Below are 27,733 nucleotides of genomic sequence, written 5' to 3'. Positions count from 1 at the left end.
AGTCTGAGTTATAGGGTAAGAACTTGTATCAAACAACAACAACAGCAACACCTCAGAAACAGCAGAGAAACAAACAAAAAGATGGAAGCAGAGACTAGTGTTATTAAGATGAAGTTGAGGTCAGTAATAGATTCTACCTCTACTCATCTCAACTCTAGAGTCCAGAGGTACTAACCTTGAGGGTAGAGATTTGCCTACATGAAGGATGAAGGTATAAATATCTTCAGATTTTTATACAGTACTGAGGAGCAAACCCAGGCCCTCACCTATTCAAGTCACACCCCTAACATCACTATTGTTTCAACTTCCAGGCTTGTGACATAGTATTGTAGTAGCCCTAGAACACTGATGTATACAACCCTGTACATCTATTTTGTATTTAATATTTCACAATGTTCAAAGACGTGCCTACTCTATAAAATATGATGAGAGAATACTGAGGAGGCAATGAGAGGGTCTTTCTGAAAGTGTTTCTTCTACTGCCCTTTTGCTGCATTTGCACTGATGAATTTAATACTTAAATGATGCTTCAAGCAAGCTCCCTTGAGCTCTTACTGTGCCCTCTCATGCTGGACTGCAAATATCCAGAAGGAATAGTGGACTGTGGGTAGTCAAATTTAGATTTTTTTCTTTTTATCGAAATAACATTTTCTTTCTTTTCTCAAATACAAAATAGGTTTATATTAAAATTGCCACATAGGAATGGAAATTGGGATCTATACAAAATATTTAAATCAAGGAGGCACCATTAAAAGCCTCACCACTTACCACAACCCCAATTGAGAAACAGAGGGTGGTAGCTGGTGCCTGTGGCTTTAGAGAGTTTCAGTGTTATGAGAGGGATAACACAGCCCAATAAAAACAGCATCTGATTTTGTTTATAAGAAAGGATTGGCTTTCTATGTCCTTGGTCTGGGAAATAATTCAAAATGATTCTTGTGAACCCTCTGTTGTAGGGCATGCAGTGAGCAATTGAGTAAGCCAGGGCCTATTGTACAGTGTAAACAGTTCTCGGCTTCAGATCAGCTTGGCAGTGAAGAAAGTGTGAAAAATTAGGCAACATTTGTATAAAACTTTCATAGCTTTGTTCAGTTTCTTTCCCTAAGTTTGTCATCTGGAACTTAAACTTAGGGCTTGTTAAGCTACACTCAATCATTAAAAACTCGCCATTCCTACTGAACAGAAGTATGAAAAAAAAATCACAATTTAAACATAAGTTTTCAATGTTTATTCAGATCTATTATGTTACGTGCTTTATTATGTTGGTAGTATTGCAATGTAATGATTAATACTGTTTTTTAAATAAAGATTAAGCTATAATTACACATTTTTTCTAATAATTTTCTATATGTTCTTACAAGCCTTATAATGTTTTGTAAAATAGATGCTAGCTAATGGGAGATAACTGGGGAATTCTCTGCTAGTGACATGTTGAAAAAGGGATTTGCCATCAGTTCTGAAGACCTGAGCACCATCCCAGAACAAACGTGGTGGAAACAAATAACTAACTCACTCCTCCAGGTTGTCCTCTGACTTCCACATGTGCCCACGTGCAAATAGATATATGCTTTACAAATTATAAACACGTGAGTTTTTAACCTACTGTCGTTGATTATTGTTAAGATTATTAAATTGAAATTTTATATTTAGTTCAGTTATGCTTATGCTGGCTAGTCCATTAAGGGGCTTCCTACCTTTGATCCTGTCATCACAGGGACAGTCAGCCAAGACATGCTAAGAACTGTTTCTTTATGAAAAGAAGAAAGTTCATTGTAACCAGTAACTTAGTCGAAATCTTGGAGAATTGATTTTATCTTTGCAAATCCTGAAAACCAAAAGTAAAACAAACAGAAACATAACACACATGGAAAAAAATATAAGTAATATAGTATAGAAGTTTAATTTCATTTGCAAGAAACTTTTCCTAAATACTACGTTTCAAGATAAATCAGTCATATGACTGCTTCCAAAAGAAGTAAAATGTAATTTAATTTACAAATATTTTTTACAGCAGGGTTTCAAAAGATTTAAAACATTTTAAGTTGATGCTTCTGGTGATAAAAAAAAAATGAAAAGCAAGCTGAAGGCACAGCTTAGTGTCTTAACTGTGAAGGCATAACCGTGGGGGAAGCAAAGTAATACAGACCAGATGTAATAATACAGGCATGTACTTTGGGCCGAGAGTAATGGAAATTCATCGTATCTTTTTAGATGAGTTTTCTCAAATATCAGAGAGAACATATAGGACATGTCAATCAACTTACGGCTGAAATTTTTAGCCGTGGCCTACCAATTCTGTGAATTAGTTAAGAGACAGATCATTCAGCCAGAGAAGTAGATTTAAAAGCATAATATTTCTGTGCTACAAATCTACAGAAATGTAAGCAATAGATCTACCCAAATGGAAGAAAACATTTTCCAAAATAAGTGTTATTTTTTTTCTCAGACATTTAGACAATCACTTAGTGTGGATGTTAAGATTCAAAGCCAGGGCTTTTAAACTGCCTTAAACCATTAAGAATCTATCACTGCAAAACTGGGATATTTAATTTTTATAAAAGAGGATACTTATGGGTCTAACAGTATATATTTTTTTTTGGTTTTTTCGAGTATATTTTTATTTTACTATTTTTATGAATTTCATTCATTTTATATTTATGCTTATTTTAGTCACTATATTATTCATTTTCTTAGTAGCAATTCTTTCATATAGCTAATGTAGATTTATGAAGACATTTTTTTGGCAGTGATTATCTTCTGAGCGATACATTTTGTTAATTGTAAAACATGATGTTTTGCAACATGAACTTTTCTCTTTTCTTCTGAATTTAAAAGGGTATTCGATGGATCTAATAGGCAAACCAGTCACTGTATCCAGGAACTTACTTGTTGCTTTATCCCAAGATTGGGAAGTGGTAGCACTATTCTTCTGGGGTAGTTTAGAATCATGGCAAAGGAGTTGGAATTGTCCCAATCATCCTCTCATATAAAAACACATGAACAAAATATTCTAAAATCCAGAAATAACATCAAATTTTTAAATTTAACTATTTTCAAATTTTTATGTAGCTTTTTCCATTAACATACTATAATAAATTATTTTATGTAGATGAACAAATTCAGTTCTAATAAGAGTTGAGCATGTATGAAAATTTGCAAACATTGAGTCTCTTTAAAAGACCATTTTGTGAGTATACCTTCTTAAAAGTCCCACCAAGCTTGTGCCACTATGACAAGGAAAGAGAGAATTCTGCAGTTAAGGGTAATTTAAGAAATAAATCTATGACATTGAAAATTTTGATAATTATAAAGTACACTAATATTATTACATAACATTTAGTCAGTATATTATGTCTATATTAAAATTCAAATACATAAGAATATACAGAGGTTAGATGATCTAAATCAAAGTGAAATAAGTTATATGAACCTGTTAAAATCCATTTGGACAGCACTCAGGATGCAAAGGCAGACAAGTCTCTGTGAGTTTGAGGCTAGCCTGGCCTACAAAGAAAGTCCAAGTACAGCAAGGACTGTTACACAGAGAACCTTGTTTTAAAAAGCAATAACAAAATCCTTTTGAATATATACATAATACTTATAAAGAAATATATAAATACATTTATCATTGAGAGATTAGAAAATCTTTTATATCATGAAAACTTGAATAATATTCAGTAAAATACTTATATATCAAAGAACTAAAATACAAATTCTAAAAAATTATTATACCTCAAATATTCACAAAAATCTAACTTAAACATCTTATTTGGTCTCTGACTGAAGCAGTGCATCCTGAGGAAATGCTATATTCCAATGACTTTATTTCAAATGATAAAATATATATTATTTTATTCTGGAGTCATATATGAATGACTGTGGACCAGGAACATGGATTTAGAGTACCCACAATTCTGTATTCCAACATGGTCATAGTTTCATCAAGTTTTTATAGGAACAAAAGAAAAAGGCACAAAAAGCACAAGGCTTCTTCCAGCAATAACTCATTATCAGTCTGTACTGGTCAATTGGTACCAGGCAGAGGTTACCATTTGCATATCCACCCAGGTGCAAAGACACCCTATGTTCTCAAAATGCAGTCAGAAGCTGCTTGTTAAATGGGGTCTTTCAGAGCCACGTACAGTCTGAAAATCTTTTGATTTACACAATAAATTACACAAGGTATTGCCTTCAGCAATGGGTCATTGTTTTCAGTTTGTGGACAGCAGTATATTGTCTTGGCAAAATTTGGAAATCAGCCATGAAAATGTGCAGAAGTTCTAACTACTCTTCTGTGGTCTTAATGAAGTCTTCATTCCCTGGTTACCATAGCATCAGAACTGAGGCTTCACGTGTAAGTAAACATGGTTTGCAGATCACTGCACTGGAAAGAATAGATTCTATTTTGACCCTAGTAGGGCAAAGGTTAAAATTCCATTCCAAACACATGCCCCTGCTGATTCACTAACAAGAGTGAGGACACCAGTAGGGGTTCTGTAGAAAGGTGATGATGAGCCTAATTGGCAGCAGATGCGCGCGTCCCTGAAATCAGAGGACTGAAGTTAATAAAAAAGAAGAAAATGAAGACTTCACCATGCATCACATTTCCAGTGTACCTTAATTTTGGAGAAAATCCAACATTTGCTACTGAAGGATCAAATGGACAGGACAAAGGCATAGTCACTGATGTTTAGATAATTATTTAAACCTTTTAGTCACAAAAGAAGATAATATATAAGATTCTTATTGTATTTACTACTAATTTCAACAATTAATTTTGAAATTGGGCATAAATTTTTTTTGGTTTTTTGAGACAGGGCTAAAAAAATTGGGCATAATTTTAAGTTATCCATTTGGATAATGCTTGTTTCTTGTTTGTTTGGAAGGTGTAATGCTGTAATGGGCAAACAGTTTGAGGGATCAACAAGATAAAGATTTGACTCATTATATGTTGAATAAACCTCTTCATTTCCTTTATTTCTACAGTTGATATATTCAACTTACAAAAAATTGTGCAATAATTTAATGCTTGTCACATTCTATACTACAATAATACCTTGAAGTTGAAATAGAAAATGTCAGAAATATATTTACATATTATACAAAGAACATTCTTTACTAAGAAGATGAAAAATACTATAATTTCTTTAATTATACCTTCCATCTTAGGATCTTTTAAGGTATATACAGGCTTTTATACTTGTGTTTTAATTTCATTCTTTAATCTACATTTAAATCCACATTTGACAAGCTTAAGTTCTTGCAACTACTTTTCAAAACTTGATGACTTTCATATTGGACATGCCTAATGATTACAGACATTATCTCAACTGTATTAAACATTAGAGAATTAATGTTTATTATAACTGGAACATCTTCTATTCTCTTGTCATTTCATTATCTTGCAACACAGATTTAAAAAAAAGAAAATGAAGAGAGTTACTCTACGTGGTTAGACACAATAGATTAGTGGGAAAAATTATGAGATTTAAGTTGATAAAATTATCAACTCTGCAAGTTGATCATGTTGGTCATAGTGGTTGGGAACACAATATCAAATCCCCTTGGTCCTCCCTTTGGTTGAGTGGCATCCAGGTTTGCCTATTACAAATAATGATGTTTGGAACATAGTAGAGCAAATGTCCTTGTGGTATGAGTATGTATCCTTTGGATATATGCCCAACAGTGGCACTGCTGGGTCTTGAGATAGATTAATTCCCAATTTTCTGAGAAACTGCCATACTGAGTTCCAAAGTGGTTGAACAAGTTTGTACTCCCACCAGCAATGGAGGAGTGTTCCCCTAATTCCACATCCTCTCCAGAATAAGCTCTCATTGATGTTTTTGATCTTAGCCATTCTGATAGGTATAAGATGGTATCTTAGAGTTGAATTAATTTGAATTTCTCTTATGACTAAGGATGTCGAGCAATTCCTTAAGTGTCTATCGGCCATTTGAAATTCACCTGTTAAAAATTCCATATTTAGATATGTACCCCATTTTCAATTGGATTATCTGGTATTTTGATGTCTAGTTTCTTGAGTTTTTTTTATATATTTTATTAAGTCCTCTGTCTTATTTGGGTTTGGGTTCTAAGATGTTAGTACTTTGTAGCCAGTGAAAATGAGGAAGTCATGGCTATGTATTTACTTGTTTCCTTTGTTTTGAAGTAAATATTAAATCCTTCCTTTTTGTTATGTTGTGTTTCTTTAATTCATAAAGAGATGACTATAAAATATTATCTATTATTTATGTGATCTTCTTTCAATTTAGAAATAGTTAAAATAAGATAATGATGAAAGAAAAGTAAGTAATTTAGAGACATTCTTCATTAATATTTTCATGTTTTGATTTAAATTTGTGCTTGGTAATCATGTGGGTTACATTTATGAAATAATATAGGATATCCATTGATGGCAAATTAGCAATGAACTGTGATTAAACAGATAGTGAAAACCCCTTGGGGAAATATTGGCAAAACAACAAATGAAATGATGGTAGAAATGAAGCAATACTGGCAAAAGAAATCATCTATGAAGATCACGGCCTCAACTGTTCCCATTATCACATGCATTTTCTGACCTATATGTTCGTTAGAAGAGAAATAATTTCTATAACTTTGATGAGGTATTCCTTTCTGAATACCATTGGTGAATTAAGAACTGCCTTGGCTGATAGGGCAGAACTTAGGTAGGTGGGGATAACTAAACTGAATGCTGGGAGATAAAAGGCAGAGCCAGGAGAAGCCATGTAGCCCCACCAGGGACAGATACTGGAATTTTAGCCAATAAGCCACAGCCACATGGCAATAACCAGATTAACAGAAATGAGTTAAATCAAGTTATAAATATTAGCCAATAAGCAGCTAGAGCTAATGGGCCAAGCAGTGTTTTAAATAATATATATAGTTTCTGTGTGATTATTTTGGATCTGAGTTGCTGTGCAGCTGGGAACCAACAAGTGCTCTCCTTGCAATATAACTTCATATTTTAAAATCTGAAGACATGTAGTATACGTTAGTAGTAATTATTCAGATGGTGAATTGTAATTTTTTTAATCCTTAAAAGAAAATCATATGCATTAAATAATAATGGAATCAAATTAATTGGGTATCCTGGAATCAAATCATCTTTATACAAGAAATGTTAATTGTCATTATAGTAAGAAACATAGACAACAAATACATTTTGTGAACAATTGTATCCTAAATTTAATATTTACATAAGCTAATGCAGATTAAGACAGAATCGTTTATGGAGATTCTCATGACCATAAGAATGTGTTTTGTTGGACTTAAGAGTGGAAATTCACAGGGAATTTATTGTTGTTTTATCAATTCAAGCGATAAAGTTTGTTTGGATATTTGAAATATAGTTCTATCATATCTAACTTTTAGGGTTTTTCATGAGGGAACTTTGGAGTTGAAAAGGCAACTTTCATGCCTTCCATGTAAGTCTATTATGTATTCATTATTTTATATCTCTGTGACAAAGTAGAATGAAAGCAAAAATCTAACTGAAATGATGGCAGCTTTTGGACCTCCTGAGGCTTGGTGGCCTCCTGTATTCATCATATAGTGCTTTAAACACAGAGAAGGGCTAACGTCACATTAAAGTGCCAACTAATGTACTCATGAGTGATAGCATATAATGATTTCTAATGTGTTTCTCCATTGCCATTCTTAAAGGATGGCACGAACTGTAGCAGTATTTATTGACCTTTGCAATGGCTATTTTCTATTTTCTGCTTTTGTGATGGAATTTTATAGAGTAAATAAACTCCAGTGGGATAAAGCTAACATATCTACAAATAAACCTTTCAATAACATTTGTATTTTACTCAGAATTTATATAAAACATGTTTATTTTTATATATGGTATAAACAGAACCATTATTTTAGGTTCTGAAGAAGACTAATTAATTTGGTAAAATAATTTAGTTATTTGATAAAAAATAATTACAAATTGCAATATTATTAATACCTTAAAATATCACAGTTCAATTATTTTTCCTCCATATGGTTTTTTTAATTCACAAATTGTTATAATTCTGTATGTTGGGAGGCAAAACCAAGAGGAGACAGAGTCCACTGCTATCCCCTGGTATGTACCAAGTTTGAAGTCTACTTGTGTTAAATGAGACCAACTTCCACAAAGAAATTGGTAAGGTTATGATGTATTGTATGAAAAATGGTATACATATGCATTACATGATGATCAAATATTGGTAATTAGAATTTTGTGTCTTGAACTTTGACCATTTCTTGATGTTGGAAAATGTTAAACTGTTCTCTGTGAACTACAAGGTAAATTGTCAATTGCCGTCATCACCCTGAGCTGCAGAACAGGAACCCATTTCTCCGGAATGAATATATTTTCGTGATTTCTATCTAATACCATTCTATCACCTATTGCTACTATTTTTCTCAGATATACTATTCTGCTCTCAATTCACAGAAATTCTACATTATTGGCTTCATATATGTACTAAAACATGTTACCATCAATGAATAAATTACAAGATAGAATTTTATTAAAAATACTGTTTTCTTTAGTTATTCCTTGACTTACAGATTGTTATTCCTATATTATAATTGTGTACTTGGCTCTGTTGTTTTCATACAAGCATATGAAGTTCTTTGATCATCTTCATCCATTATACTTCTCACTCATCTATCTTTTCATTCTTCTTGGTCCTGGTCTATTACCTGAACAGTCTACTTTTCAGCATTGCGGTGATTTTTCTACATTATAGGCATGAAAGAAAACATGTATTTTGTTTGGGTCTTTTTATTCATTTAATGTGATGATTTTCAGTTCTCTGTAAGGTAGCCTACAGATTCTGAAACCTTAACCATTGTGACTGTTGGTGTCTGCTTGACCCAGGTTCTTTTTCTTTGTATATAACCTTGAGAATAATTGGATCCTTTGTCACTTCTGGATTTAGATTTTGACAAGCATCAGTATGTTTGTTTGCTGTAAGAACTCTTACCATCAGTAGCCTTTAAGTTGGCTTTAACTTGAGCATGGCCTCTTATAGTATATATGCCAATGAAAAGCACATGTCCAGCCTCATTTTTGGCTGTGGGATTTGGTTGCTGTTCCCATTTCAACAGAGGATTGTGATGTGTGAGTCTACCTCAAAATAAATAACTTTCTATTATACTCAATTCTGAGTTAGTGTGGGATATTTTTATTGAGCATCCTTCTTCATCTGGTGCCCCACATGGATCTGAACTCCACACCTCCTGGTTGGATAGTCTTAAAAAACTAACTGATCCACAACCCAGAAAGTCTCCCTCTCCCACCCACTTGATTTGCTTCTACCTACTAAGTGGTTTTTGTAAAACCCATGCCACAGTGAAGCTAACTTCAAGAAAATCAACCAAAGAGAAAGTACAAGCATTAGGGATAAACTTTGGTCTCACTGCCAGTGGTCCCACAGTCTTCCCCTGCTGTATAACTGTTACCCACATACAGAGGGCCTAGTTTGGTCCTATAATGGTTCCCTCACTGTCAGGCTGAAGTTGGTGGCTCCCATTAGCTCAAGTAAGCTGTTTCAGCAGGTATCCCTATACCAGTCTTGACCTCTTTACTCATATTGTCACACCTCCCACTCTTTGACTATACTTTGGGAGCATATTTTAAAACCAATTGCTGGATGAAGGTTTTCAGGTGACATTTAAGATATTCATCAATCTGACTACAGGGCAAGGCCAGTTTTTCACTATGGCTTAGGGTCTTGTGGATTCCTGGTTATTTCCCTAGTGTCAGATTTCTTGCTAGCCCCATAATGGCTCCCTTAATCAAGATATTGCTTTCCGAGCCGGGCGGTGGTGGCGCACGCCTTTAATCCCAGCACTTGGGAGGCAGAGGCAGGCAGATCTCTGTGAGTTCGAGACCAGCCTGGTCTACAAAAGCTAGTTCCAGGACAGGCTCCAAAGCCACAGAGAAACCCTATCTCAAAAAATAAACAAACAGCAAAAAAGCCCAAAAGACAAAAACAAAAAACAAACAAATAAAAACAAAACAAAACAAAACAAAAAAAACCCAAAGATATTGCTTTCCTTGCTCTTCATCTCTGTCCTTGTAACTTAGCTTCTCTGACATTGTGTATGATAGTACATTATCTTTTGCTTTACAGCTAGTATCCACTTAAGAGTGAGTACATAGGATGCTAATCTTTCTGGTTCTGGGTTACCTCACTCAGGATGATTTTTTTAATTCCATCCATTTGTATGCAAATTTCAAGATGCCATTATTTTTTACCACCAAGTCATAGTCATTATTTATATGTGCCACACTTCCTTTATCCACTCTTCAGTTGGGAAACCACACAAAGTCTGAACTAAGAAAGAGAATTATAGACCAATCTCTGATGTGGGATATCCTTCTGTATATGTACTGCTTTATTGGTTAATTAATAAAGCTGCTTTGGCCTATGGCATGGCAAAATAAAAAAAGTAAAGAATCTGAATATATATATATATATATATATGAGAGAGAGAAAGAGAGAGAGAGAGAGAGAGAGAGAGAGAGAGAGAGAGAGAGAGAGTAGGCTGTGTCAGGGAGACACCATGTAGCTATCAAAGGAGAAGGACATACCAGAACCTTACACAGTAAGCCATACCCTCATAGTGATACACAGATTAAAAGAAATGAATTAATTTAAGATGTGAGAGCTAGTTAATAAGAAGTGTGAAGCAATAGGCCAAACAGTATTGTAATTAATACAGTTTCTGTGTGATTATTCAGGTCTGAGTGTTAGGAAACAAAAGATCAGTCTCTGCCTACAAATCTACTTCATAAACATTGAAACAAAAATAGTCAATAATATACTGGGAAGTGAAATCCAAGAATGCATCAAGAAAACTATCCACTATGTTCAAGTCAGATTCATCACAGAAATGTAGGGATGGTTCAACATATAAAAATCTACCAATATAATCCACCATATATATAAACTAAAAAAATATATGATAATCTCATTAGATCCTGAAAATGAACTGAACAAAATCAAACACCCTGTATAATAAAGGTCTTGGAGAGATCAGGGAGGGATATAAGGAACACATCTAAATATAATAAAAGCAACGTACAGCAAACCAACAGCTAACTCAAATTAAAGGCAGAAAAGCTCAAAGGAATTCCACTAAAATCAGAAACAAGACAAGGCTATTCACTTTCTCCATATCCAACATAGTTATTAAGTTCTAGCTAGAGCAATAAGGCAATGAAAAGATCAAGGGCATACAAATTGGAAAGGAAGAAGTCAAACTTTCACTATTCACAGATGATATGATAGTATATATAAGTGAGTACACATAAATTCTACTAAAAAACTTCTATAGCTGCTAAATACCTTCAGTAATGTGCAGGATACAAGATCAACTCAAAAAAGTCAGTAGCTTTCCTATATACAAATGATCAAGAAGCTGAGAAAGAAATCAGAGAAATATCACATTTCACAATAGCCACAAATAACATAAAATATCTTGGGATAACACTAACCAAACAAGTGAAAAACCTGTTTGACAAAAACTTTAAGTCTTTGAAGAAAAAAATTGAAGAAGATACCAGAAAATAGAAAAATCTCCCATGTTTTTATATTGGTAGGATCAAAATAAAAAAAATGGCAATCCTACCAAAAGAAATCTACAGATTCAATGCAATACCAATCAAAATCCCAACACAATTCTTCACAAACCTTGAAAGAATAATACTCAACTATATGGAAAAACAAAAAACTCAGGATAGCCAAAATAATCCAGTACATTAAAGAAACTTATGGAGGCATCACCATCCCTGACATCAAGCTCTATTATAGAGCTACACTAATAATAACAGCTTGCCTGCTCTTTGAAGAAGAAGCCAAAATTATACAATGAAAGAAAACACCTTCAACAAATGGTGCTGGGATAACTGGATGTCAGTATGTAAATGAATGCAAAGAGATCCATATCTATCCCCATGCATAAAACTCAAGCCCAATTGGATTAATGACCTCAATATAAATCCATCCATACTAAACCTGATAGAAGAGATAGTGGGAAGTAACTTTTTTTTTTCTTCAACAACAACAACAAAAAAAAGATTTGTTATTACACTACCCGCTTTCCCGGCCTGAGTGGCCTGAAGAATCCCAGGAAATGCCTGCTGGAGTTGTGGGTTGGAGTAAAGTAAACCGGGAAAGGAGGGGTGGAGGAGCATGATTTTATGATCCATCCATTGGAGATGCAGAAAGAGAGGAAGGGGAAACCATGGCAGATGGTCTATTCCAAAGCTGTGGACTGTGGACTGGGACATTGGGATTGAAGACACAAAGAGAGGCAAAGCTCTACAGTTGGCCTGCCTGTTTCTCTGGCCAGAATGGCCTGAAGGTTCCCAGGGACTCGACTTCTGTACTTCTGTACATTCTGAATCATTTTCTATGACTTTGAAGACTGTTGTCTGTATCCTGATGAAGATTGTATCAATCCTGTGGCTTCTTATAGGTACATCGCCATATTAACTATATTGATCTTCCAAATCAATGAATCTCGAGTGTCTTGCTATTTTTCTCTTATCATTCTCATTAAATTTCTTTCATTAGTCTTTCATGAATTTACCTGTAAAGATCTAGCAATTATATTACTTCCTTGGCAAAAGGCAATTCTAGTTTAATTTTTTCTCTTTTGTTTTTGTTTCTTTTCTTTTTCATGAGTACTTATTTTTCCCCAAAACAATTGTAGTTGGTGAATGAAAAGTTTCTGGTTTTTTGTTGTTGTTATTGTTGTTGATTTAGTATCCTGTAACTTTCATTTCAGTTTTAAAATGTTATTTGGTGTTGTAGTCATTAGAAGGCACTAAATTTATGGGATGGTGAGAGAGTACATTGGTTAAGAGCATATTTTAGACTTATAGAATTATCGAGAAGGTACATAGTTCATGATGACACAATATCATCTGTGAACTAGCCCGCTGTTCAATCCATAGCTGAATGGAATAGAAAGATACAGGCCCTAATTTGGAAGAAAAGGGTTATTGAGGGTAGAACTTAGACTAACATGTACATCTTAACCCACTCCTTCCCTTATCTCTTTTCTGCCTCTCTCTTTTCTTCCTTGCTGCAATGTGATAAACATCTTTCTCATCCACTAAGCTTTTCTGCTTTTTTAATGGTCTTAGAATCAATGGAGCCAGATGACTGTGTAGTGTACCCCAAAACTGTGCAATAAAACAAGTTTTCTTCCTTTAAAGTTATTTCCTTGGGCGTTCTGTGCCAACAATGAAAACAGACAGTTCTCCTTGGAGAATGTTTTATATATTGAAAAGAAAATTAACTTTTTATATTCTATAGTTGATTGATGAAATGTTCTGTAAATGTGGAACCCATTTGGTCTCTGTGTACTTCATGTCAGATATTCTTTTCTTAATTGTATGTGTGTGTGATTGTTGTTCTTAATTCCTGCGGGTTAGACGGTAAGTAAAGACGTTACATGAGGAAGGAAACACAGACACGCAGCTGTCCCACATTGGTGCACTTTAATGGGGGAGGGGCAACAAACAGGTAGGGGGGCGTGCAGACACGGTAGGGAAGGCGGGGAAGAGAAGGGGCGAACTCGTGATGGTCCTTGCTTTTAACGGGGAATGCAAAGGCTTCTGGGAAATGTGTTCCGCGCTTGCGTGCGCTGGAGTCCAGAGGGATGGTGGGAGTTGTTGTCTCGCAAGAGAACAACATTTCACCCTTTTGGTTTGATTAAAAAAAATTGGGGGACCTTAAAGGGTAGGGAATGGGGGCATAGTCCGGTCTCTCATGGTTGCTTCCTGCTGGCTTTGGGTGTTGAGGGGTCCAGGAAATGTCCGATTATTTTGGCAATGTCCCATTGGCGTTTGCGGTCGCTGGTGTAGTTGGTCACTGGTGTCCAAGGTTGCTGGTGTAGTTGGTCACTGGTGTCCAAGGTCGCTGGTGTCTGGGATGGTTGATTGTACCGCTGGCATTTGAAGTCCTAGCTGTCGTCTGGGGTGGCTGATTGAAGAAATCTGTGTGGCTTTTCCTGAGTAGCTGGATCATCATTAAGATGCTGGAAGGCAAAGTTGCATTAGTAAAAGAAAAAAATTAAAACAAGGGGGGGAAATTTTAGGGGGGAGCTGGGGTGAGAGGGGGGAGAGGAGATCCAGGTGAGGGAGTCTTAGGATGTCCGGGGTTAAGAATGATAAAAAATTAAATGATACTTATTCCATTGTTCTGTTTGTGTTTGATTCGTTTAGATGGGTTGAGCTGGCATCCTGGAGCTTAAAGAAAGTGTCTTAAAAGAAATAGATTTTAACCATACATTCCTTAACATTTCAGGGGCCACTGCTGCAGTCAGCGGCTGGCCTGTTTTGTTGAAGAGCTTTGTTGAAGAGAATCTGCTTACCACCTGAGTCCTTGACCTCATATTTGCTGATGGTACCTGTAACGACATCTAGATGGTTATTTATGAATTTAAAGAAGGGAGGGTGTGTTAACATAGCAACGGATCAGGACCATTGTTTTCCTTAGACTGTAGTAGGGGGGACTGAATCCGGCGTCCTTTGGAACTTAAGAGAACAGGGTCCGGTTCGAGTTACCGTATATGAAGGATTATCTTGAGCTGTGGAGATAAATGGTTTAAGATGTGACAGGTGAATCCAATGAGGAATTCCTTTAAGCTTGGCAGCTGTGGGAGTTAAAAGAATTACTCTGAAAGGGCCCTGCCATTTAGGGGAAAGGGATGAAGGACGTTGGCCTGGGAGTGAGAATAATACCTCATCTCCTATTTTAACCGGCAGTGGACATGTATTAGCACATGGTCGAGGTAGTGAGTGATCTGTGACGTCCCACAGTAGTGAGCGTAAGTGGAAAAGGAGGGGAGTGAGCAGGTGGTCAGGAAGGGGAGAGGTCTCCGATGAGAAGCCGGGGGTTAAGACTGGCCGCCTGTACATGAGTTCAAGGGTGAGATGAGGAGGGGTCCCCTTGGAAGGGCTCAGAGCCGGAGAAGAGCTAAAGGTAGGAGTCTTACCCAGTCCAGGTGGAGCTCTTGTGACATCTTAACGAGGGCTTCCATTAAAGAGTGGTTAGTTCGTTCTACTTTACCTGATGACTGAGGATGGTATGGTATGTGAAAATTCCAGGGGATTCCGAGCGCTTTAGACAGATTTTGAGAAATCTGAGAAGTAAACTCTGGACCGTTATCTGACTGAAGAGAAGTTGGGAGTCCAAACCGAGGAATAATCTCTCGGAGGAGAATATCAGAGACTGTCTGGGCCCTCTTGTTAGAGGTGGGGAAGACTTCAACCCACCCAGACATTGTATCCACCAGAACCAGGAGATTTTTAATTCTCCTGACTGTGGGCATATGAGTAAAATCCAGCTGCCAGTCAGTTCCCGGAAGGGAGCCCCTTGCTTGGTGGGTAGGGAAAGGGAAGCTACGATATTTAGTCCTGGGATCTGACTTTTGGCAGATCTGACAGGAGGCAGTGGTGGCTTTTAGAAACCTGATGTCCTCAGGCGTGGGTTTGATATGTGTTTTTACAAAATGAAGCAGAGCTTTTACATTAGGATGAAAAAGCTGGTGCAGGTAGGACAGGATCTGTTGGGTGTTAGGGGGTGCCTGCGGGGTTGTGGGCTGTGCTGTAAGGACTCCCTGAGGTAACTGAGGCAGGTCTGAGCTAAGTGCTGCTGTCTTAGCTGCTCTGTCAGCCCGGTTATTTCCCTTGGAAACAATAGAACTGTCAGACTGATGAGACCAACAGTGAATAATTCCTATAGCTTTAGGTAGATAGGAGGCCCTCAGCAAGTCCATAATATGCTCTGAGTTGGTAATAGACCCTCCCTTTGCTGTGAGAAGCCCGCGTTCCTTCCAGATGGCCGCGTGAGACAACAGGATATGAAAAGCATATTTAGAATCTGTGTAAACATTTAAAGACTATCCCACAGCTAACTGAAAGGCACGGGTGAGGGCTATCAGCTCAGCCTGCTGGTTGGTAGTATGAGCAGGGAGTGCCTTTGCCTCGACTATCTCTGTGTCTGACACTATGGCATAACCTGCTCTGCGGGTCCCGTCACATAGAAAGGAGCTGCCGTCCCTGTACCAGGTGTGAGTAGCCTGGGGCAGACTGCCCTCCTGTATATGTGAGGGGTGGAGCAGTAGGTCCTCTAGTACCTCAATGCAGGAATGGGATGGGGAATCATTAGCACCAGGTTGAGGTAGAAGATTTGAAATGTTGAGAGGTGGGCAGCACTGGAATGTGAGACTCGTATCTTCCACCAGCACCACCTGAAGCGAAAGAACTCGAGAAGGAGGTAGGGTCTGTAGGCCTTTGTAAGTTAAGAGGTTAGACAGGTTATAATGAGAGAAAACCGTAGTAGGTCCTCCGAAGGTTAGCTTTTTTGACTCACGAATAAGAAGTTCCGCAGCTGACAAGGCCAGTATGCAGGGTTCCCAGCCCCGAGTGGTGAGGTCCATCTTCTTTGACAGGTAAGCTACAGGTGCGAAGGAAGGTCCCAGTTGATGGCCTAGAACTCCCAGGGCATAGCCCTCTCTTTCTGCTACATAAAGGGAAAAAGGGCGAGTTAAATCCTGAAGATGGAGAGCTGGGGCCTGGGTAAGGGCCTGTTGGAGTCTCCAGAAAGGTTTGGTGATGGGGTGAAGCAGGGGATCATGCATAGAGCTGAGAGCTGCTTCGTATAGGGGGCAGGCGAGGAGAGAGAATGAGGGAATCCAGGATCGCAGGAAACCGGCCACTCCCAGGAATGACAGAACCTCTTCTTTGGTGGAAGGAACTGCAAGAGATTGAATTAGTCTCTTTCTGTCTAAGGTGATAGCCTTTTGTGTTGGGGTTATAGTTAACCCCAAATACGTTACCTGAGTGGTGGACAATTGAGCCTTAGAAGGCGAGACTCTGTAGCCCTTTTTGGATAAAAAATTTAATAAGGTGGCGTGTCAGTCATGCTAGTCTCCAAAGAGGGGCTACATAGCAGAATGTCATTGACATAGAGTACCAGTTTTGATTTAAGGAGAGACAGTGAGAGCAGATCAGAGGCCAGAGCCTGGCCAAAGAGGTGTGGGCTGTCCCGGAATCCCTGAGTTAGAACGGTCCAGGTTAGTTGTGTGGAGAAATTAGTATCAGGATCTGTCCAGGTGAAGGCAAAGATGTTCTGAGACTGAGGGCTGAGAGGAATAGAGAAAAAGGCATCCTTTAGATCTAAGACTGAAAAATGGGAGGTCCCTGAAGGAATGTTAGACAAAAGTGTGAGCAGATTGGGTACCACTGGGTGTAAAGGAACGACAGCAGAATTGATGAGCCGGAGGTCCTGAACCAAACGATAAGTTCCGTTAGATTTTTTGACAGCCAGTATAGGAGTGTTAAAGGGGGATGAGGTGGGGCGAAGCAGCCCCTTCCTCAAGAGATCAGAGATTAGAGGTTTTAGTCCTTTGAGGCTTTGGGAAGGAAGCGGGTATTGGGCTTGAGTGATATACCCAGTAGAGTTTTTTAACTGAATAACAATGGGGGGGTGGTGTTTAGCCACAGCTGGGTTTTGGATGTCCCACCCGAGAGGGTCCACCTGGGAAGCTGGGAGGGGAAAAGGCATGTTAGTATCAGAGGGTCGCGGAGCCAGGAGAAGCAGCAGCTGTGTCACTGACGAATCTGAAACAAAACGGGTGGGGGGCGCAAAAGAAATGGAAGCTCCCAGCTTGGTCAGAAGATCCCTTCCCAAGAGTGGGACTGGACAGGTTGGTAGAACTAGGAATGAATGAGTGAGAAAGATACCTCTAAATATACAATTGAGAGGTGGAGTTTGGAGAGGTAGATAAGGCTGTCCCCCTACCCCGACAATAGGGGAACTTCAGGGGGAGGTTGGCCCCCCAAATTCCCTTAGAACCGAATATGTTGCTCCGGTGTCCAAGAGAAAAGAGATGAGGCGTCCCGACACTGTAAGAAGTACCCGCAGCTCCTGGTTGCAGATGGGCGTAGCAGTCGGGTTGTCAGTGGAGGAGCCCAGGAACCTTCAGTCTTCCAGAGCCAAACCCAATAGGTCAACCTGGGGGTCCTCTGGGGCGGCTGCCCCCACGTCACCGAAAGCACGAGGGCAGTCTGTGGACCAATGACCCTCCCTGTGACACTTTGGGCAGGGGCCCCTTGGGTTGCGATGGGGATTGGGGCATGCCTTTGCCCAGTGGCCTGTCTTACCACACTTGAAGCATGGGCTGGGGGGCGGGGGAGCCGCACGCGGAGGGCGGGCAGTGGAGTCCATCACCTTGGCTGGCCTGGCGGGTGCGGTGATCACGTGGCAATGATTTTTGGCCTTGTCATTTCTTGCATGGTAGATCTTGAAGGCCGTCTCCAGGATCTGTGCCTGTGGGGTTAGGGGACCCTTCTCCAAATGTCTGAGCTTTGCCTTGATGTCTGAATAGGACTGGTTGACAAAGTGGGTCATCAGGAGCTGTCTGCCCTCGGTGGATTCTGGATCCATGTTTGTGAACTGTAACATAGCTTTGGTAAGACGGTCAAGAAATGCAGAAGGATTTTCCTTAGTGTCCTGGAAAATTTCTGCAAGTTTAGAATAATTTACTGGTTTGAGAGTGGCCTTTCTAATCCCACCAGGAGGCAGGTTAAGAATCGGTCTCTGGCCAGAATGCCCCCGGGGGAGTTGTAATCACAGTGGGGTTCCTGCTCCAGCACGGCCTCTGCACCGGGTGGATGAGAAGGCTGAGTCTGGTGTACTTCATCAGCATGCAGTCTCGCCTGCTCCCAGACCCTTCGGCGTTCCTCAGGAAGCAAGTTGTTACAAAGAATCATATAAATATCATGGTAAGTTAGGTTGTAAGATTGGGTTAAATATTGAAGCTCTTTTGTAAAATTAGTGCGGTCAGCTGTGTATGATCCTAGTAGCTTAGAAATATGTGAAAGTTCCGATAAGGTGAACGGGACGTGGACCCGCATCAGGCCCTCAGCGCTGGCTACCTCTCGTAAGGGCAGGATGGTAGCTGGTTTGAGTTGATCAGAGTCTGCTGTTGCAGCAGCGGCAGCTCGCGAGCGCGTGAGGGGAGGGGTGAAATTAGGTGCAAGGCGGCAGGTGGGGTTAGGGCCTGAGGGGGTTTTGGAAGACCAAGGCAGAGGGTGGGGCAGGGAGGTGAGTCGGAAGATTCCAAAGTTGATTCCGACAGACTGCGCCTCCTGTGACGGGAAGAAATTGTTTGTTGCCTTCATAGTTGAGTCCTGCTGAGAGAGAAATTGGGTGAAGCTGGATCAGAAAGGCTGGGATATAGGAAATGGGGGGAATGAGATTTTTTGGGGGATTCAGAGGAACGGGAAGGTGACCCAGAAGGATATTTACGCGGAACTCCTGGAGACCTAGGAATGAAACGTTTAGAGGCGTGGGGGGAAGGTGTAGGCGACTCCTTTTTGTACCTAAAAGAAACCTTTGAAGGAATGGGGATAGGGGAGGTGGCCCCCAATTGGGCAGGGCGGGAAGGAGTGGTCCCACGAAATCGGGGAGGTGGGGGGTCGTCAGCGGGGTCCATGGTCGGAGTGGAGGGTTGCGAGCCCATGGCGGGAGCTGAGGGTTCCTGGAGGGAGGGCAATGCCAAAAACATGTGAGCAGGTGAACAGTGCGACGAGGTGGATGGGTCAGTCTTTAGGGCCATATAGAAGAAGGCCATCAAGTATATTAATTCTTTCCATTTAGCTGACCGGTGACAAAAATTGGCCAGCTCCCGCAGAGTGTCAGGGTCAAATGACCCTTGGGAAGACCAGCAGATAGAACCTTGTAAATTGTACTTAGGCCAAGTTTTGGAACAAAGCCGTGTTAACTTGGATAGTTTTATGGAGGGGATGAGGGTATGAGGCTCAAGAGCTTCCAGAAGCTGCCCGAGCGGGGAGGATGGGGGGATTGGTTTTGGATGCTTAGAGCCCATGACTGAAACCGAAGTCTGCCCGCAAAAGGTACCACCAGAGTACCATGAACACGGCAAGCCAAGAGCGCAGGCATCCCGGCGTTCTGGGGGCATGCTAGGGCTTAACTGGCCTGAACCCAACTACGTACGGGGGAGAAAAAGCCCCAGCTGGGAGGAGACAATTAAGCTTTTCAGGGCCTGCGTATGGCCCAAAGGCACCGCACCAGAGCGGGGCCGGAAAGAAGACAGGAAAGGTTAGAAAAAAAGAGAAAGAAGCCGGGAGCACCGAACTCCCGGGTGCGAGGACTGAGGCAGGTATCAGCCAAGGGCAAAAAGCCGGGGGGGGGGGGGGGAAGGGGGAGGGAGGTTGGCGACCTAGTCCAGGATGCTCAAAGAAAGCCGGCCGGACAGTCTCTGAGTGCCCCGGGGGGGGGGGGGGGAAGGAAGCCAACTCAGGTTAACTCACGGATTAGGATGAGGTGTGGAGAATGGCCGCAGTAAACAGGTGGAGGCGAGTGCAGGCGGTCGGTTCGTTTAGACCTTGTGCCGGTGAAACCCAGAGGCAAAAGCCTCAGGCACCGGAAGGAGAGGTCTCTGAATCGAAGGACGGCACCACTGTTGTTCTTAATTCCTGTGGGTTAGACGGTAAAGACATTACACGAGGAAGGAAACACAGATGCGCAGCGGTCCCACATGGGTGCACTTTAATGGAGGAGGGGCAACAAGCAGGTAGTGGGGAGTGCAGACACGGTAGGGAAGGCGGGGAAGAGAAGGGGCAAACTCCTGACGGTCCTTGCTTTTAACGGGGAATGCAAAGGCTTCTGGGAAATGTGTTCCGCGCTTGCATGCGCTGGAGTCCAGAGGGATGCTGGGAGTTGTGGTGCCCCTGCCCCGCAGCAAACTCCAGTGGGTCCCAGCAGTGCCGGGCACCGGTGCACCCGAGCAAGTGACTACAGTCGGCGGCGGGTGGCGGCGGGTCAGACATATAAACACAGGAAATAGCCATAAATGTTTATTAAAAAGGGGAAAAGAGAGAGAGAGAGAGAGAGAGAGAGAGAGAGAGAGAAAAGGAGAGAGGGAGAGAGAGAGAGGGAGAGAGAGAAAAGAAGGGAGAGAGAGGAGAGAGAGAGGCACAGCCCCATGTGAGAGGAAAAGCAGGAAGAGAGATGGCGGGGCTCGGAGGTCAGGAGTTAAAAAGAGTGGGCGTGGCTAGGGCAGGGACCAAAAGAACAACAACCATGAATAAAAATGAAAAGATAAATTGCATATTATTGCTTTGAATTCTAACTTCTTTCCCTTTATACCTAAAAATGTTTACTTTATGTGATTGAGTGTTTCAATTTTGGTTGCATATGTATTGGCAATAGCTTCTTCCCCTTGACCTGCTCTCCTTATGCAGTGATCTCCTTTGTCTCCCAAATTTCAGACATGCATTTTTATGTATTTATTTCGTTTCTTTTTAATTCTTACTTTTAAATACCTTCCTTTGAATCAATTTATTTGTTTGCCTTTGTGGTTCCTCTGCTGAAAGTTTGCATGTTTCTTTGATGGGGTCATGCTAACATTCTTTTTTATGCTTCTTTGTCTCCGCATTGAAACTTGCACAAAGAGCAGGTGAAGTTCTCAAAAAAACTTTATAGGGTAAGTTTTACCATAATTGCATTTCTTCTGGAGATTTGTCATAGAACATTTGTGTAGGCTAGACTCTGGAGTCCTTGTCTTCAGATGAGTGAAGGATCACAGTGTCTGTGATTCTTCTTCAGCTGTCATTACTATAAATCTCATCAGGGATGTAGCTGTGGTCTTTGCTTGTTTAGTTTCTAGGAATGTTCTTCCCCATTCCCCCTTCCCTTCATTGGGGTGGGCTTTTCAGCCATTCTTTATATGGAATTCCTATGTGAATACATGACATGCCTTCCAGATTCTGTTTGTCTTGTTGAAGTCATTGATGGTGGCTTTCTGACAAAGGTAGTATGTCCCAACACCAGGTGCCGTCAGAATCACTCCAATGTGTGCAAGCAGACATAGCACAAAATGTAGCCTTTAGCTTCTAAGGATGGTGCATAGAACTTTGGGGATGTGAGAACCAACCTGCTCAGAATGGGCTGTCTACCTTGTTCATCAGGGGGAAATATGGGAACCACTTTAGTTCTAGGCAACTTCTGCCAGCCCTCTTTTTGGCAGAAGTTTTCTTCCTGAGAAAGATTGGAAGGGCCATGTAGCTAGTTTGCTAGGCTGGTATGTCCACTGATGCAGGTCACATCTCAGTTAAAGGATCCAAGTTTTGCAGTGGCTCTAGAAAATAGCTGAGTCCTGAGATCCTGGTGACTCTGGGCAAAAGCAGTGCAACTTACCCAGCTGTTCTTCAAATGGGCAGGTTAAAACTTCTGAAAAGTCCCCAAGCAGCAAATACATTAGGGGTTCTGGCACTGGTGGGGATTCTCAGGACTTACAATGTACTGTTTTGGATCATAAACAGGAAAGTAGGGGTAAATTTAATTCATTTTTTATAAGACTATTGTGCGCCTTTGTGTTTCACAGGGTCACTGCCACATCCCAAGTTTTTTTTTTTTTTTTTTTTTTTTTTTTACAATTGGTTGCAAACACTCCAGAACAGTAGCAATGGCTCTTTTTCTTTTCTCCCTTTCTATGTTTGTTTCAAGGGAAAGATATGTCAAGCACCTCTAATCAACTGTCTTGTTAATGTCACCCTTGCAACATTTTTTGAAGTTATTTTTCAAGGCATAATTTTAAAAGCAAAACAGTTTTAAAGCATAAAGCTTTACATATTTTTCTTAACATACTGTTCTGTCTCTTACCATATCTACAAATGTTGATACATATTCTGTGACATTGTTAAGCTTATACTTTTCTTCTTTAAATCTATAGTACAATCACAAGTCACAGCAATAATACAGACTAAATGAAATCAAATTGAAGAGACAGTTCCTAACTGAAGAGGTATCTATACTCTTACTTGAATTACTTAGAAAACTTTATAATCTGCTTCTCCTGCTCCATAAAGGTGATTCAGATCTGGGGAATAAAATATTACTTGCCCTTTGGTATCTGACTTCAATTTATTTTCATAATTGCCTTTGTATTTATTCAATAATTTGAATTCTAAGTCTTGTATAACCTGAATTTAAATCACACTCTAATGTCATAAAACGTTATCTTTCTCCGTGACATCATTGTCATGCTGGGGCTTAGACACAGACATTGAATAAAGAGATCAAAATAATCCATGTTCCACAGAAATAATAATTAACTGAGTGGTTAATAATTAACTCCTGGTAGAATGCTCATTTAAGATCAGTCTATTTTGACTGAACTTCACTTTTAACTACCAGAGTTTATAAGAGTAGTTATATAATTTCCTACATTAAAAACAAGTCAGATTGGCAGATCAGGTAGTTAAGAATACTAGTGGCATGTCTCTTGTGGCAGCCTGACCAACATGGTGAAAAGTAACCACACACAAACTAGGCACCTTGACTTCCAGCAGCATCATTGATAAAGTGTGATGAGGTAGCTGTTGCAATAACTTCAACTCAGAGATGAATGTTGAAGAGTTTTATAAACTTTATAAATAAAAACTTAGTAGCATTACCAAAGCCTGATTATGCTACCCCTTATATTACAACATCCAAGATTGTGTAGCATTCTTAGAATAAGGCAGATAGATCATTTACATCTTTTCTGAAGATGAAGAGCAAATTTCCTTATTATTCATTTATTATTCTATTATTCATTGGAAACTTAGCTTTGACATATCCAAATTACAAGAATTCAGTAACTAAAACTTCATATTTATGAGATACTTATAAGTAACTGAGTTATAGATTCATAACGATTTATGATTTTTTTCTGTTCATACATATATGTATTGATAATTAGTACATATACCTTTGTAAATTTTAAGTGTTCTTTTGCAATTCCTCTGTTACTCAGTAATACTGATTATTGTTAAATGTCTCTGTCTCAGAGTAGTTTCAAAAATTTAAAATACCTACATTTTTACTCTGGCAGCTATCTGTTGATGCTGGTCATGGATGTTAGATGACTCTAAAATCTCCACAGTGAAATCCTCTCAGTGCCAATGATGTTTCTATAATGAATAACTCCAATATTGCTACCTATACTGCTGCCTGGTCAATAAGGAAGTACCTTGACTCAACTATCCTCTGTGCCAGGAAAACTAAATGCTGATTCTTGGACTTCAACCACATATATTTCATGCTCACTGTTGAGAAGTGGGAAGCAGAACTTGATTTATTTTTACTCCTCTGTGGGAGCTTAGACAGCATGATCAAATGTATCTCAGTATCTCAGTGTTCAATCCTGTATTTTTCTCAGTCACTTTCACAGTCAGCCAGGTATGTACACTATCATCTCAATTTTATACTAATGCAACTCCTAGCCACAATGTTTCTGTCTTTAAGAATCAACATCCTAGCAATGATAGAGTATAATTTTGCTGAATCCCTGTAGAATGAATGTGGTAGAGGTTGAATTCAGTACTTTTAATGGACACAACATTCAACTTCCCATGTAGCTGAAAATTTACCGAACAACACATGTAATAAAGGCTCCTTCCCTCCGTGGCTCTCATAGGTGATGCTGGAAACCATATGGGTAGCACCTAGGGAAAAGTCTTCTTATCACATGAATAAGAAGTCTTTGAAGTGGATCATGGGACTCTATTCCTTCCTCTTCCTCCCTGTCCTGGCTTTCATACAGTGGGACACTTTGTTCATTTCTGGCCTCTCAGCCATGCTGTGTCACACAGACTTAGGCCCAAAGGCAATGGGGTCATTTTATCATAGAAAAATAACTATGAAATCAAGAGCCCAAATAAACCTTTCCCCTTTACGAGGTCACCATACTCAATAATTTTACAGCATTAGAAAATCAACAGAGCATGTATAGGAAGGATTCATGTCTTGACTTCGCATAACTGTCACTATTACCTGATGGGAAACTTTGGTTTTCCAAGCAGGACTTCACGTGTTGCAAATGATGCACTCTGATTTTCCCCAAAATGATTCGATATTTGTCTTTGGCACTATGTGATGATCTGTCTTCACCACTGCATCTTTCCTTTCACTGAGTCTTTTCCAAGAAAAACTGTAAACTCCACCCCACCCCTGCTGTCATGCTCATCTTTGTAAAGCTGTTTGTACATGCTTGAAAAGCCTTTGGTTTTTATCTCCTATCCCACTTATACAGGAAGGCTTCTCAGATTATTTGATCAATTCTTTTTAGCCATTTACAAATAAATAGTACTTGGTTGTTATACACCAAGAGAAGTTTGGTACATAGCTTAAAATATGAAAAGAAGGGGAATTATATAGCTTTGCTTCCATAGTAATATTAGACAGAAAAATCAAATAAGCAAACAAACAACAATGACAAAAAGGGGGTGAATGCAACATCTCAGATTGCATTTGGCGTGGAAGGTGAAAACAACAACAAGAAACACATTTTAGGTTTTGTATGGAATGAAGACACTTTTTAGTTTTATGTTGAGTAATAAGGAATTATTTTCATATAAATGACATATTTAAAACAACATTTAAAGAAACTCAGGAACTGTGCTAACACACTGGGGTCTTTGAATGTCTGTGGAGTATGCAATCACCAAGGCAACATCCTAGGTGACAACAGCAAGAATTGTTAGTGGCCTGAGGCCTTCATAATGCTCAATACTGTATAATTGCAGTAGCCTAGTCAAGATATTAATATATAATGAAAGTAAAGAAGGAATTAGATCTATTACCTATTAACATAGGGCATGAATAGAGATCTATGGACCATGAATACCAAGATAAAGAGGAAAAAAAGATGCTGTGATCTCAAACTATAGTAATGTATCCTGCAATATCTAAGTGAAGGTGATAAAAGATAATATAGGACCAATGCATATTTATGTCTGAAAACACTGATGCAATATCTCTGCTTAGCAAACTGTGTACAATACATAGAATAGTATTCATGGAAAAATTAAAACACTTTCAATTGATTGAGTATTTTATTTATATTTTAAAGATAGGGGCTTTTATCAAAAGAAATTCAATTATAGCCACATTCAAACGCTGTTGTTAGTTTTGGCCATCAAGAATAAAATAAAACCAGACAGCAGACTCAGAAATCGTTTTAAAGAATATGTTATATTTGACATGCCCAATTTAGCATACGTCTTTTTATGTGGGGCCACATTCCTCATTTGATAAATATTTTACAAGTACTTTTTGTGTGTAGAGCTTTGTTTTAGATGCTATAGATAGACCCATGAATCATGCTGCATCCTCCATTCGTAGAGTTTATGTGCTAGTGAGCAAGGCATGTCAAGTACTAAGTGCTATAAAGAAAAATAAAGCTATGTAAGAGACAGAAGAATTTCCATGGGAAAGTTCTTGGGAAAGGCTTATCAATCACAGCATGCTATAGCAGCAAACAAACCTCCAAAGTTTACTGGCTTTAAAGATAGCTTCCATTACTACCCAAGCAGTATGTGCACTCTAGGCTGATACCAGGGTCTGCTGATCTCACTGGTGAACCAAGATAAAGGAACAGCCACTTTCTTGGATTTAGCTGTTCCCTATGCATAAATATTAAGAGATACATCCTACAACAACTTACAATTCACGGTCCCATAGTCTCACAATGACACTGTAGAAAGCAAGTGCAAGATTTAGAAGTATAGATCCAGGATTGTCTCACAAGCATTCTGAAGGCGGAATGCAGCCAAAGATAGATATGCATATGCCCCCACAGACATTATTCAACCCCCTATCCTTCCTGGTCATTCTACAGGGGCTACTCTCCCTGGCTACTGCCTCCCTCTTCCTATCCCATCCCAGCTTGCACCCAGGAAACCCCTCCCTTCTTCGGGGCCATAAGATCCCCCAGCTCAGCCCATAAGAACCCCAGCTCAGCCCATTTGGGCGCTGGGATGGAGTGGTGAGCACAACCAGGTGGGAGTTCCTTTGTTTCAATAGCCTGCCTGCAGCAAGGTAAGCCTTTTGTCTGCGAGGTTCCTGGCCCAGGAAACCTGATCCTATACCAGAAGATCCATCAGGGAGCATTCGGAGGAAGAGATGGGCAGGAACCAATGCAAGAATTCCTCCAACAATCTGAAAAACAACATAAAAACACCAGAACCCAGCGAACTTACAACAGGAGGACTTGAACATCCTAACCAAGAAGAGGTAGAAAAATATGACTTCATGAAAGTGATAGAGTCTTTTAAACAGGAGGTGAAAAACTCCCTTAAAGAAATGGATGAGAATCCGGGCTGTGGTGGCACATGCCTTTAATCCCAGCACTCGGGAGGCAGAGGCAGGCGGATCTCTGTGAGTTCGAGACCAGCCTGTTCTACAAGAGCTAGATCCAGGACAGGCTCCAAAGCCACAGAGAAACCCTGTCTCGAAAAACCAAAAAAAAGCCGGGCGGTGGTGGCGCACGCCTTTAATCCCAGCACTCGGGAGGCAGAGGCAGGCGGATCTCTGTGAGTTCGAGACCAGCCTGGTCTACAAGAGCTAGTGCCAGGACAGGCTCCAAAGCCACAGAGAAACCCTGTCTCGAAAAACCAAAAAAAAAAAATGGATGAGAAGAATAACAAAAAGTTTGAAGAAATGAGTAAATCCGTAAATAATATCCTAGGAAACCAAGAAAAAATATTCAAACAGATAATGGAAACAATTCAAGACTTGAAAACTGAAATGGAGGCAATGAAAAAGCAATTTCAAAAATACAAAATAAAATGTATCTTTTTCTAAGAATTTAGGGAGTGACCTAAGAGTATGGAGGTTTGGAAAATGGTATAAAT

This window comes from Microtus oregoni, unplaced genomic scaffold (assembly GCF_018167655.1).
Source record: "Microtus oregoni isolate MIOR12 unplaced genomic scaffold, Mior012 000023F_ref0000262, whole genome shotgun sequence".
NCBI classification, from domain to species: Eukaryota; Metazoa; Chordata; class Mammalia; order Rodentia; family Cricetidae; genus Microtus; species Microtus oregoni.
Note: the sequence above shows the minus strand (reverse complement) of the source record.